Source organism: Talpa europaea (assembly GCF_964194135.1).
Source record: "Talpa europaea genome assembly, chromosome: 2".
NCBI lineage: Eukaryota > Metazoa > Chordata > Mammalia > Eulipotyphla > Talpidae > Talpa > Talpa europaea.
In genome coordinates, this window is record NC_140068.1 from 110,015,098 (window position 1) to 110,029,044 (window position 13,947).

The window sequence follows — 13,947 nt, forward strand, 5'->3', positions numbered from 1 at the left end:
AAAGTACACACTGTAGCTGAATGTCGTTTTGGAGTTATTGGGTTCGGAGAGCTGGGTCCTAGGCTTCACTCTGGGAAAGGTTTCACCAGAGCTCCTGTTTCAGCGAGGTGTAGGTCAGAGGTGCGGGGGTGGGGGAGTGAGAGGATTCACCAGAGACACAGTGGGGAGCAGAACAGGCAGATCTACTGAAATACACTGCTGAGGGGAGCAGCAGGCGAGTCAGGAGAGGTCTGCTGTATCATGTGTGTAGCTCCCTGGCTGGCTGGGGAATCGAACTCATGCTGCAGTGGCTGTGGATAACTTCAGAGTGCTGAGTTTTAATCCCTTGCGCTACCAGGGAGGCCCTTTAATACATGTTTCTACGCCTTTTTCTTTCTCTTCTTCTGGGACCCCCACAATACAGAGTCTTTTTCTTTACATTGTTCCACAGGCCTCTTACACCTTTTCAATTTTTCAATTTTTTTCCTCTGCATTGTTCTACTTGTACATGCCCCTACATTGTGTTTTGGAGCTTGTTCTCTCCATTGCTTCTGATTCTCTGCTGCTGAGGCCCTCAACTCTATTTTTTACATCAGCTCTAGTGTTTCTTTGCTTCATCATTTCTAAGTGTAGCTGAGTCATATTTTCTTTATCTTTGTTCTGTTGTTTCATACTGGATTTTTTTGAGTTCTGAAAGTGAAGTTTGAACATTTACTTTGAACCCTTCAGTCATGTTCTGCAGTTCTGCTGGGTGGAGACTCCTCTCACGGTTGTTTTTTTTTTTTTTTTTTTTGCTCTGGTGTTTGTGTTATGTTCTTCTGTCTCATTTTTAACTTTTTTAAAAAATATTTTAAAAAATATTTATTTATTTATTTATACAAGCACTGGGTACAGTCAGAAGCGCGGGAGGGTGAGAGAATTCACCAGAGCCAGAGCGGGGAGCAGAGCAGGCAGAAGGACTGAAGTACACTGCTGAGGGGAGCAGTGGGCGTGGCAGGGGAGTTCTGCGCGCCATGTGGGACCCTCCCCCAGTCGTTGAGGAGCAGCCGGATATTGAACCAGTGCTACAGAGGCTGCGGGCAGCTTCGCAGCCCAGTGCTCAACCTCTGCGCCAACGGGGAGGTCCTCATTTTTAACTTTTTTATGGGTTGTAGTAGGGATAGAGTTTTAGACTGTTGTCTTTGCATCTGCTGAAGTAGTCTGAGGACTGGTACTGGGAGAGGTAGCAGGTATAACAGATGATTGGGGCATCGGGCACCAAGGGGTCACCCCCAATAAGCCAGGAATTTGAACTTTCTGCTGTGCTGCGGGTGCCAGACTTGTGTGGTAGAATCCACAGTGCTCTCTGGAGGGAACACAGATGAACTCAGGCACTTTTTTGCCGCCTGCACCAGTCTCTGTGGCCACCACCTGTGGCTTTGTTTTCCCCCCAGGTTTCATTACTGTAAAGGCAGGAATGGGCACTGAGCAGGTTTTCTGATCCCATGCAGACAGGGTAAAGGAGGAATCAGAGTCCTCAGTGGTTTTGCAGGTTTTTATTGGGATTACCAGGTATATGGCAGGCAGTTGTGCTGGGGGGCCGGGAGGCTGGCAGTCCTCCCAGGCCCCAGCAAATCTTTACACTTTCTCTGGGCTCTCTGGCGTTCTCTACTTCTCTCTCGGCTTCTGCTACTTCTTTCTCAGCTTCTCTTTCGGCTTCCGCTGGCGTCCCCGTGACGCTGCCCTTAAAAGCCCAGTCTCAGTCCAGGTGAATTCCACCTACCTATGCCCATACCCTACTCCAGGTGCCCGCCATCAGGCATGCATTCAGGACCGCAAGGATCCATCATCTATCCTGATGGCGGGAGGGCAGAAATTTTTTCCTTACCCTACAATTACCCACATGTGATATTGTGTTATTGCAAAATACACTTAGAAGTGTGAGCACAGGGCACGCACACCTATAATTACGAATACCCAGGCAGAGAAGCAGGAGATCGTGGAGGCTAAGAGGCTTGGTTCCTGCCTGCCTGCCTACTGCTCTGCCTGTGTATCTGGTCCCCTGCTTCAGCATTAAAGGCCTGTCAGATATAACTAAGGCTCCAAAATTCTTTTTTCATTTTCCCGAATCAACCATGAACCTGCCTGGCCTGGGATGGTTATACAACATCCCCTCTCTGTTATCTGCACAGTCTTAGTGTCGCTTGTGGTCTTATATCCACTTCTACTTGAGGCTATGTTTAAGTACTAGATGCAGTGCTGGGCACAGATTGTAGCTGATAGGGGGTCATAGGCCAGGAGTTGTTCTCTTTTCCTTTCCAACATATAGTCTTTTAAAAAAATATTTATTTATGCATATAAAAACTGGGATATAGGCCAGTGTGGGGGAGCGGTGAGAGGATTCACCAAAGAGAGTGGGGAGCAGAACAAGCAGACCAACTGAAATACACTGCCAAGGGGAGCAGCAGGTGAGACAGGAGAGGTCTGCTGTGTCATGTGGGTAGCTCCCTGGTTGGGATTGAACTCATGCTGCAGTGGCTGCTGATAGCTTCATAGTGCTGAGATGTACCCCCTTGTGCCACCAGGGAGGCCTACAACAGATAGTCTTATCCTGGATGTTTACTCCTGTTATTAACAGGTGCTTGAGCTCTAGTTCAAGTATTTCTTTGTTTTAGATTTAGCCCTGAGGGTTGGAGCAGCAGGTGTTTTGAATATCTGAACCTGGACTTTGAGTAGTAGCCTCATCTGTGAGGAAATTCAAATGCTCTCATTTGCTTCTCACCTCTGATTCAGGCTACAGCTGCTCCATACAGCTCAAGCTAGTGGTTTTTGGTCCCCACACTGCACCCTAACCCTGCTCTCCCTCCCAAGTGTCAGCTCATGTGCTCCACTATCCCATGGAGACTGGGGTCTCAGGATTCCCCAGTGTTGGCTTGTGCCCCAGTCAATAGCTATAGGCAGCCCTGCGCAGCAACCACCTCTCCCTCTTTTGGGTTCTACTGCCCCATTATCACTAAATAAAATTCACTTAAAGTTTTTTCTACCTTTTCCCACAGGGCTGTTGCTCCTAGTGTGCTGTATGGTCATCTTTCTTTCTTTTCTTTCCTTCCTTCCTTCCTTCCTTCCTTCCTTCCTTCCTTCCTTCCTTCCTTCCTTCCTTCCTTCCTTCCTTCCTTCCTTCCTTCCTTCCTTCCTTCCTTCCTTCCTTCCTTCCTTCCTTCCTTCCTTCCTTCCTTCCTTCCTTCCTTCCTTCTTTTTCATGCATACAAGAACTAGGGTACAGGCCAGAGGCATAGGAGGGTGAGAGGATTCACCAGAGACAGAGTGGGGAAAAGAACAGGCAGATTGACTGAAATATATTGCTGAGGGGAGCAGCGGGCAAGACAGGAGAGATCTGCTGTGTCATGTGGGAATCTCACCAGCTGGCTGGGATCGAACTTGTGCTGCAGAGGCAGAGGCCAGCTTCACAGTGCTGCGCTCAACTGCCTGCGCCACCAGGGGAGGCCCATGGTCTGTTTTTCTCTCAGGAGTTTTAAACCTGGTTTTACTGAAATTTATTTGAGAGTCTATGGAAGAGGAGAGCCTGTCATCTTTGCTCTGCTGGACTACACTGGGTTTGCTAGTTTTTGTTTTTTTTTTAAAGATTTATTTATTTATGAATACAAGAACTGGGATACAGGCTGGAGGTACAGGGTTTGAGAGGATACACCAGAGACAGAGTGGGGAGCAGAACAGGCAGACTGACTGAAATACACTGCTGAGGGGAGCAGCGGGTAAGTCAGGGGAGGTCTGCTGCGCCATGTGGGTTGCTTCCTGGTTGGCCGGGGATTGAACTCGTGCTTCAGTGGCTTCATAGGTTGTGTCTTAACCCCTTGCACCATCAGGGAGGCCTGATTTGCTAGTTTTTTGCTATTGCTTTGATTATTTACATTTTGGATTGTTGCAGGCTATCTCTGTGCCAAGTATTAGCCTGATGTGTAAACTTAAGGTCCTCTCAGGTGTCTTCTGGACCTGCACTTTCCCTTGGCAGGTGTGGTCACTTTCTAATTTTTCCCCCCATATATGCATTTACTTTTGTCCTAGTCTTTCCTGTGTAACTCTCAAAAAGGGATAAAAGAAAAAAAAAAGAAATTGTGTGTGTGTGTGTGTGTGTGTGTGTAACGATGACAGCCTTTTAGAGTCCCTGGAAGTCACTTCAACCAGAGGGGCAGGAGTATGCAATTAGGGGAGGGTGTGAGTAATGTCTACCCACCTCTTTGCACCTCTGTGATCACAGTGGCAAATAGCAATCAGAGTACAGATTCCAATACTTGGATGACAGGTTCTTCCTGCCCACTCTGCCTCCTGCAAGCTGTATGCCAACTGCTCCACGAACTAGAGCACAGCTGCCTGCCGCAAGAGTGAGGGCAGCGGCTACCATATATGGAACTAAATGGACAGGAATTGGCCACAATTACCTCCCAAACCTTCCCTTGGAAATTGTAACCCTGCAGGAGACTCTAGAGTTCCATCGTTGCATTTGACAGACACTGCCAGTGCAATTGCTGTGTGGGTAGTGAGATAGATTTCTGATGCTTCCTGCTTCATCATCTTCCCTGAATCTTCTCTGTTTAGACTTTTGAGAAACTGGCAGACTGTTTTCCACAACAGACAAACCATTTTATATTTCTTTTTTTAAAAAAAGATTTATTGATTTATACATACACGAACTGGGGTACAGGCCAGAGGTGCAGGATGGTGAGAGGATTCACCAGAGACAGAGTGGGGAACAGAACAGGCAGACTGACTGAAATACACTGCTGAGGGTGTTACAGAGCAATCCCGATATAAAACGGGTTGCCTGACTGTGGGTCCTCACCTGCGTGCTTAAAGAGAACTTACTAATGCTAAACTGCAGACACACAGAAAAGATTGATAAAAGATTTATTTACAAGAGAAGGGGAAATGGGAAATGAATAACTCAGGGAGAAAAAAAGGGAGATAAGTTCGTAAATGCGTCCTACCTTTTCCGCTGACCTGGAATCCCAATGACCACCCGAGCTGGCAAAAAATCGAGCATGGCGCGTGGCCAGAAGAGCACCCCCCCCCCACACACACATGGTCAGTTAAATACTCAACAGAGAACATAATTGCTTAACTCTGCCCTCAGGTCCTCGCAACTCTCCCTTCAGGGATCATGGAATTTGTGGCTCCCAGTGTCTTGATGGAGTGGGGGTGGAGTCCACAAAGCCTGCATGGAGTTTGCTCAGGACATCCTTTCCCCTAACATTTGGAGCAGTAGGCAAGTCAGGTGAGGTCTGCTGTGCCATGTGGGTCACCTCCCTGACCGGGATCTAACTCATGTTGCAGTGTCTGTGGATAGCTTCATAGTGCTGATGCTTAACTCCTTGCACCACCAGGGAGGCCCCCATTTTATATTTCTAACGGAAATATGAGTGTTCCAGTTCTCCACTTCCTCCCCAGGACTCGTTCTTTTCTTTTTTTTAAAAAAAATTAAAGCCAAGGGCCTCCCTGGTGGCACAAGGGGTTAAGTCACGGCACTATGAAGCTATCCCAGCCACTGCAGCATGAGTTTGATCCCCAGCCAGGGAGCAACCTACATGGCACATCAGACCTCTCCTGTCTTGCCCGCTGCTCCCCTCAGCAGTGTACTTCAGTCTGCCTGTTCTGTTCCCCACTCTGTCTCTGGTGAATCCTCTCACCTCCCAAACCTCTGCCCTGTACCCCAGTTCTTATATGCATAAATAAATAAATCTTTAAAAAAAAGAATATGTAAAAATCTTTTGTGTTTAAACTAGAAAAATCTCGAATGTATTTATACCAATAAAGTGCATGAAAAATCAGTCTAGGGAACTACAAGGGGCAAACTGTATGGTCTGATCGAAGAGTTCCCACCAGGCTGCCTTCACTTCAGACCACCCACAGGTTTGGAGCCCCCCAGGGCCACTTTACTTGACAGCAGTTGACTACAAATTCACTGCAATGACTCAGAGAATTCATGCCCGGAGGCGCTGCACTCATATCACATTTTTTTTTATACTTAATGATTAACAACTAGAAGCCGTGAAATGATGAGACGCCAAAGATGAAATTTGGGGGAAATTATTTATTTTCCTAGGGTTTGAGTTTTATTTATTTTATTTTCTCACATTGTTGTTCCTTTTTATACAATAGTTGATTTCTCCCATCAAGTGCAGTCCCCATCCCATCACCCGTGCACCAGCACCACAGTGTCTTGCGCTCTTCACTCCCCTGTTTTGACCTCTTTCCCTCTTCCTCCCCTGCTGTATGCCTCCAATCCTGCAGGTTTGCCTGCAAGTTTTGTCTTTTTTTTTTTTTTGAACTTTTGTTTCCTTATATTCCTTTGTTTTGGAGGTGGGGTTTAATTTTTATTTCTTTTTAAAAAATTTATTATTATTATTTTTAAACAATATTTTCTTCCCCTCACCCCCTCAGGTGGAGTCCCCATAGAATTTCCTTCCCCAAGTCACCCTTGCACCATCACCTCAATCTCCTGTTCTCATTCCTTCCTCCCTCTGAACCCTCTCCCTCCTCCTCCTCTGCAGTGTGTCTCTGATTTGTAATGGTCTGTTTTTGCTTTGTTGTGTTTTGTACTGTTACTATTGTTTTTTTAAACTGATGTCTTATTTGGTTTCCCTATATTCCTGTTATAAGTGAAGCCATCCGATATTTTTCTTTTTCCTTCTGGCTTATTTCACTGAGCATAATTCCTTCTAGCTCCATTGCTGCGAATGACATTGGTTTATCTTTTTTTTGATTGATGTATAAAATTCCATTGTGTATATACCACATCTTCTTGATCCAGTCTTCCATTTTAGGGCATTTGGGTTGTTTCCAGGTTTTACCTATTGTAAATAGTGCTGCAATAAATATAGGGGTACAGGTGTTCTTTTGAATCCATGTTTTTGTGTCCTTTGGGTAGATCCTTAGTAGTGGAATTGCCAGATCATATGGTAGCTCCATTTTTAGTAGACTGAGGAACCTCCAGACATCTCTCCATAGTGGTTGGACCAGTTTGCACTCCCACCAGTAAAGTAGGAGAGTTCCTTTTTCACCACATCCTTGCCAACATTTGTTGTTGCTTGTTTTTTTGATACGTGCCATTCTTACTGGTGTAAGGTGGTATCTCAGTGTGGTTTTTTTTTTTTTTTTTTGAATAGAGGCATGTTTTATTTATTTATTTATTTGTTCGTTCATTTGTTTGTTTATACATGCACTGGGTACAGTCAGAAGCGAGGGAGGGTGAGAGAATTCACCAGAGCCAGAGCGGGGAGCAGAACAGGCAGAAGGACAGAAGTACACTGCTGAGGGGAGCAGCAGGCGGCAGGAGAGGTCTGCCATGTGGGACCCTCCTCCGGTGGCCTGGGAGCAGCCCCGGATCAAACCGGCACCTCAGAGGCCACGGGCAGTTTCGCAACCCAGTGCTCAACTGCTGTGCCACGGGGAGGCCCTCAGTGTGGTTTTGATATGCATTTCCCTGATGATAAGGGATGTTGAGCATTTTTTCATATGCCTGTTGGTCATTTGCATTTCCTCTTTGGAGAAATGTCTTTTGAGTTCTTCTGCCCATTTCTTGACTGGATTATTTATTTTGTTTTTGTTGAGCCATGTAAGTTCTTTGTGTATCTTTGTGATCAATACCTTATCAGTTGGATGGATCCTTATATTCCTTTTATAAGAGAAACCATCAGGTATTTTTCTTTCTCCTTCTGACTTATTTCACTGAGCATAATCATTTTGGGGGAAATTTAAATGCAAAGCCTCTGGGCATCTTCTCGTGCAGAGTCCTGGATATTATTGCCTCCTATGTGCTATGATGTGTTACCTAGAAATCTAAACCGAAACTTCTGTGTTTCAAAGAGTTTATTGTGATTTGACTACATACCGCAGGTGTGGTTAACCTTTAGTCTCCAGCCCTCCAGAGGTCAGAAATGTTATAGTGTACTCAAAATCCCCATTATAAATCACATGTTGTACTATCTATCTGGTGGCCAAAGTGCCAAAGCAAACAAAGCCACTCTTATCAAAAGAGGAGGACAAAGTCTATTTTTTTTTTATTTTTTTTTAATTAATTATTTGTTTATTTATATTTATACAAGCACTGGGTACAGTCAGAAGCGCGGGAGGGTGAGAGAATCCACCAGAGCCAGAGCGGGGAGCAGAGCAAGCAGAAGGACAGAAGTACACTGCTGAGGGGAGCAGCGGGCGGCAGGAGAGGTCTGCGCGCCATGCGGGACCCTCCTCCGGTGGCCGGGGAGCAGCCGGGGATCGAACCGGCGCCGCAGAGGCCGCGGGCAGCTTCGCAACCCAGCGCTCAACCGCTGCGCCACTGGGGAGGCCCCAAAGTCTAGATCTGTCTTTGATAAAGTTACCTTTTTACTATACAGGAATGGTTTCAGGTGGTAGACATTCAGAGATGTTTGTCTTTTTTTTTTTTTTTTTTTTTTTTTTTAAAGATTTATTTATTTATTTATTTATTTATACAAGCACTGGGTACAGTCAGAAGCGTGGGAGGGTGAGAGAACTCACCAGAGCCAGAGCGGGGAGCAGAGCAGGCAGAAGGACCGAAGTACACTGCTGAGGGGAGCAGCGGGTAGCAGGAAGAGGTCTGCGCGCCATGTGGGACCCTCCTCTGGTGGCCAGGGAGCAGCCGGGTATCGAACCGGCGCTGCAGAGGCTGCGGGCAGTTTTGCAACCCAGCGCTCAACCGCTGCGCCACCGGGGAGGCCCGAGATGTTTGTCTTTTTTAAAAAAGATTTATTTATTTATGCATACAAGAGCTGGGGTACAGACCAGAGGTGTGGGGGGTGAGAGGATTCACCAGACACAGAGTGGGGAGCTGAACAGGCAGATCTACTGAAATACACTGCTGAGAGGAGCAGCGGGCGAGGCAGGAGAGGCCTGCTGCACCATGTGGGTAGCTCCTTGGCTGGGGATGGAACTCGTGCTGCAGAGGCTGTGGATAGCTTCATAGGTTGGTTGCGTCTTAATCCCTTGCACCACCAGGGAGGCCCCAGATATTTTTGTCTTGATGAGCTGTGAACCATTGCCTAATCTACTGCCATATACTCTCTTGCAGAGGAAATGACATGTATCTCCTAACATCACATCTCACAGTTTGTGATACATGTATGTATTTTTCTCTGCAAGAGGGAAAAACAAACATTTAAATGTGGATTTAAGATCCCTTTCCCCACCCCGAGCCCTCTCTGATCATTACCATCTGTAGTTCTCAGTTTGGTTGAGTCACAAAATTGTTTTTGGGATTCTTATAAAATACTCAAGCCTTTCCCCTGATATCTTTTTCAGAATGTTCAACATGGAGCCCAGGTGTCAAATATTTGAAAAAGTCTCTGATGAAGCTGATTGGCAGCCATGAGGAAATCCTGGTGCATGATCTTGCTAAAGTGACCAGAAGCGCTGACACCACACTTGTTAGAAACACAGACCCACACATCCCACTTGAGACCTGAAATTTAAGAAGATTTCCACATGGTTTCTGTGCACAGAAAGACTTGGGGCTCCCTGTTATACATGCCCTCCAGGTTCGGTGTCAGGACGGCACAGGATCATGGTGTGCCATCTTGCCATGGCCCTTAGCAATGGAAGTCCAGGGTTCAGTCCTTGTTACTTGATTTCATTTATCATCAAGACTTTAAACATCATTTTTATAGTATCACCTCCAAGTGCATTTCTCCCATCCACACATTTCTCCCAAACTGCAGAGTCACCTGCTCAAGAGCCAACACAACTATCTCATTTGCTTTTCTAATAAATATCAACTTCAACAGATCCTAAACTGAATAACTATGATGCTCTCTCCTCAAATATGCTCCTTCTGGAAACTTCTCTACCCTACTAATGGCAAGCCATATCTTAGTTTGGACAATTTGAAGACATTTTTGGTGTTCTCTTTGACTTCCTTTTTTCTCTCTCATACTCCAAGTTCTATCCATTAGGAAATGCTGCAAAAAGTCCATCATTGAAATAAATCAAGAATCTAATCACTCCTACTATTTTGTTGCCTACATCCCAGGCCAAGCAAACAATATCTCTAATCTGGGACACTGAAGTGGTTTCCTGTAGTTCTCCCTACTATATCATTGGCCTACACCAATAGATTCTGTTTCCAAAGCAACAGCCAAAGTGATCCTTTTTTCTTTTTTTAAAGATTTATCTATGCATACAAGAGCTGGGGGACAGGCCAGAGGTGTGGGGGGTGAGAGGATTCACCAGAGACAGAGTGGGGAGCAGAACAGGCAGATTGATCGAAGTACACTGCTGAGGGGAACAGTGGACGAGACAGGTGAGGTCTGCTGCACCATGTGGGTTGCTCCCTGGCCGGCTGGGGATCAAACTTGTGCGGCAGAGGCTGTGGACAGCTTCATAGGTTGTGGCTTAAGTGGTTGCGCCACCAGGGAGGCTCCAAAGTGATCCTTTCAAAAGAAAAGTTATACTACGTCTCTCTTCTCAAAACTCTCTTGTAATCGCCTGTCCCAGTTAATGAAAGGACAAAATCCTGCTCACAGCCTACCTGGCCTGACTGTGATCCTGTCTTGATGATTCTGTTCCAGCCACACTGGCCTCCTTACTGCACCCAGAACACACGGCTGCTCTTGTCCTAGTGCATTTGCACTGGGGTTCCTCTGCCTGGAAAGAACTCGCCACAAACACCTTCATATAACTCTTGGTGTTCTTGAGATCTTTCCTCAAATATCACCTTTTCAATGATACCTACATGAGTAAATGTAGCCTACATAGCCATCCTCTCTCTTCCCACACACTCTGCATGGCCTTCCCCACTGTATACTTTCCATGGCACTCACCACATTCTACCATGAGCACATCATTGTGTTACCAGACTGAATAATCGTCCTTAAAGATGTCCATATGCTGGCCTCCGGGAAGTATAGTATGTTATAGTCTAAAAGGATTTTATATGTGTGGTTAAACTTAGGATCTTGATATGGGAAGATTATCGTGGATTAGCTGGGTGAGCCCAATGATATAGACAAAAGAGAAAGAAGACTGAGAAAGAAGGTAAGGTTAGAAGCAAAGTTCAGACAGAAGATTCTAAGTTTTTGACATTGAAGTTGAAGGAAAGGACACAAGCTAAGAAAAGGTGGGCATTGTCTAAAAGTTGAAAAAGTTAAGGAAATTAAATCTCCCCCAGAGCTTCCAGAGGAAACACAACTTATGGACACATCTTAGTCTTCTGACCTTCAAAACTGTAAGATAATAATTTTTTTTACTTTAATCTACCATGATAGTTTTTTACAGCAGGAAACCAACCCATTATGCTGAAAAAAAAAAAAACAAAAAAAAACAACAACTAAAAAAACTACTCTGTCTCTCCTCAATTGGACATACACTCTACAAAGCCAGCAAATACTGTCTTGTTTTTAGTTCACTGCTATTCCTAAATGCAAAAATACTGTGTGCCAAATATCTGACATTTGGCCAATGTTATTTGAATAAAGAGTCAATGTAGAACACCTCCTTATTCTAGAGACATTATCTTTATTAATTTAGCCTCAGTTCAAATGCAGTTTTGTGGCCACTCTAGCTCATCACCATCTATTTTTCCTGTAAGTGCTGCTCTTCTCTCCCTCCTCTCCTCCCACAGCAACCCCCCTGCACACTACAGCACACAATATCACTTCCCTTTTTAGAAAAGAAGGGTTCTGGGTTTGTGGCCCCCATATTCCAAACTGCTGCGAATTTTGAACTTTACTTATAAATCCATAAGTTTAGTTGTTTCCAGCACTAGGATCACTACAGCTAAAGGCAGGTAGAGAGGACAGGTGAACAGAGAAGATAGAAACGTAATAGGAATTTATCTAAAATGAGAAATTATGGGATTCCTCCTTTCTGCTAATTCAGAATCTGGCATTAAAAAGATTGGAGAAAAGATGGAAGGAATAATCCAGGGAACTGCCAGGGGGGCAAGAGCTAGACCAGACTACACATCTTCCAACACCACACAGACTCCCATGTGTAGGTGCCACCCTGGGCCTTGTAGGGACAATGACAAGCTAACCACCTCTTGCTCTTGGAGTTGGGGGCACCCAGAGGAGGAGATCAGCACTGAACACAAAACAAGCATAATTCCTGATAAAAATAAATACCCAGAAAACGGCAGCTGAGGGCCTGAGCCTGGGCTGACTCAGCCACATGAAGTCCTTGCTGCCCAGGGTCCTGAAGACAGGACAGGCCCTGGTGGTGTCTGAGTCCCTGTGATCATAGGCCCTGCTGGGACAGGTTCTACTGAGGGACAAGGTCAAAGGTGCAGAGAGATGACCCCTGAGGAGTGACCACGTCAAAGCCCACGACACACTGAGCACTGACTGGACACAGGCCCCGTCCCCCTCGGCTCCTCACAGCCTCTCCTGCACAGACCTAGAACAGGAAACATTCAGATCCTGGATGGTTCTCAGTGCTTCCTTTCATTTCTCTAAAAATTTAATATTCTCTTCTTTAACCTAACAGCCCCACCTTGTGACAAGGATTTGAAGAAACAAACGTATATTTGCATTTTTTTTTATTGTTGTGCTTTTCCTTTTTAATTGAAGGTCCCTTACTGGGTCTGCCTCCATGAGTGGCCACGACCAGGGGAGTGGGGAGGGGAACCAGGCGGTGTGGGGAGTGGGTCATCTCTACGACATCCCATTTCTACACAGAACCAAACGGACAGCAAAGGGTCGCTATTGTGCTTGAAAGGTGGCAGCACAGAAGGGGAGGAACAGTGAGAGCTTGGGGTATTATTAAAAAAAAAAACAAAACCAATATACCTCTTGCTGTTGGAGATGGGGGCACCCAGAGGAGATCAGAACTGAACACAAAGCAATCATAATTCCCTCGGTGGGGAAGGTGATCTGCTTAAACCCAAGAGGGGTCAGAAGATCAAAAGTGGTTTGGGAAGGCCAGATCTGTCAGGGATGGAGGGAGGAAGAAGGTCTGGGGGTGGGGGGCCTTTTGGCAAGAGGCAGAGGCATTGTCCTCCCCCTGCTGGGATTCCCTAGCCCCTCTGCTCTGGCAGGAAGGGGGTAGCCTGCAACACCTGTGGGCAGGTCTGGGGCAGCCAGATGCTTTAGGCAGGTGGGTGGAAGGGGCTTGCTCTCCAGGGAGATGACACGTTACCCCCAGCTTTTCTGTCAGGGTATAGGCTTTTTTTTTTTTTTAATTATGCATGCAAGAACCTGGTGCAGGCTAGAGGTGCGGGGTGGGGAGTGAGAGGATTCACCAGAGACAGAGTGGGGAGCAGAGCAGAACAGGTGGATCTACTGAAATACACTGCTGAGGGGAGCAGCGGGCGAGTCAGGAGAGGTCTGCTGTGCCATGTCTGTAGCTCCCTGGCGAGGAATCGAACTGCGCTGCTGTGGCTGCCAATAGCTTCATAGTACTGAGACATAACGCCTTATGCCACCAGGGAGGCCCCAGCAGTTTGTAATTCATGCTTGATCCAGGTCAGCTTCTCCTTGGAGCTGGCTTAGATGATTTTGCACTTAAGGGTGCACACTCAGGGGCCCAGAAGCATCAGGGTCTCCTCCTTGCTCTCCTTGGTCTCTTAGGCTGCATCACGGAGGGCACAGTCCTTGTCTGGCAGCATCTTGACAAAGGTGGATAGGGGTCGTTCATGGTCTGGCCCACATCTCTTACCAGGATTTCTTTGCCCTCCGGGATGATGTTCTTCTCCTCACTCGGGCAGAAGAGCACCACCTTCTTGCACTTCTCCACTTCCTGTGGTGTTGATGACTTACGCACCTTCATGTCTTTGGACACTTTTCTGACACCTTCAGAGACAGCCACGCCGGAAGCCATGTTTCCCAAGAAGGAAGGAGAGCCAGGAAAGACAAGAGCTGCTCCAGCTGCTGCCAGAATCCGACTGCATGTGGCCTTTCCCAGCCCCTTCTGTTTAGTATCAGATTCTACTTTAATAAAGGAGAAGCTGCATCTCAGGGCAACAGA

At 46.3% G+C, this 13,947-nt stretch overlaps 1 protein-coding gene across 1 annotated transcript in view; it reads right to left on the minus strand.

Annotated features, from left to right (window-relative positions):
- Window positions 1–13,947, minus strand: part of LOC311188230 (class I histocompatibility antigen, Gogo-OKO alpha chain-like) — a gene marked incomplete at both ends in the record, with an annotated part of 867,329 nt that overhangs the window by 850,272 nt on the left and 3,110 nt on the right. The gene's annotated exons all lie outside the window — the stretch shown is intronic.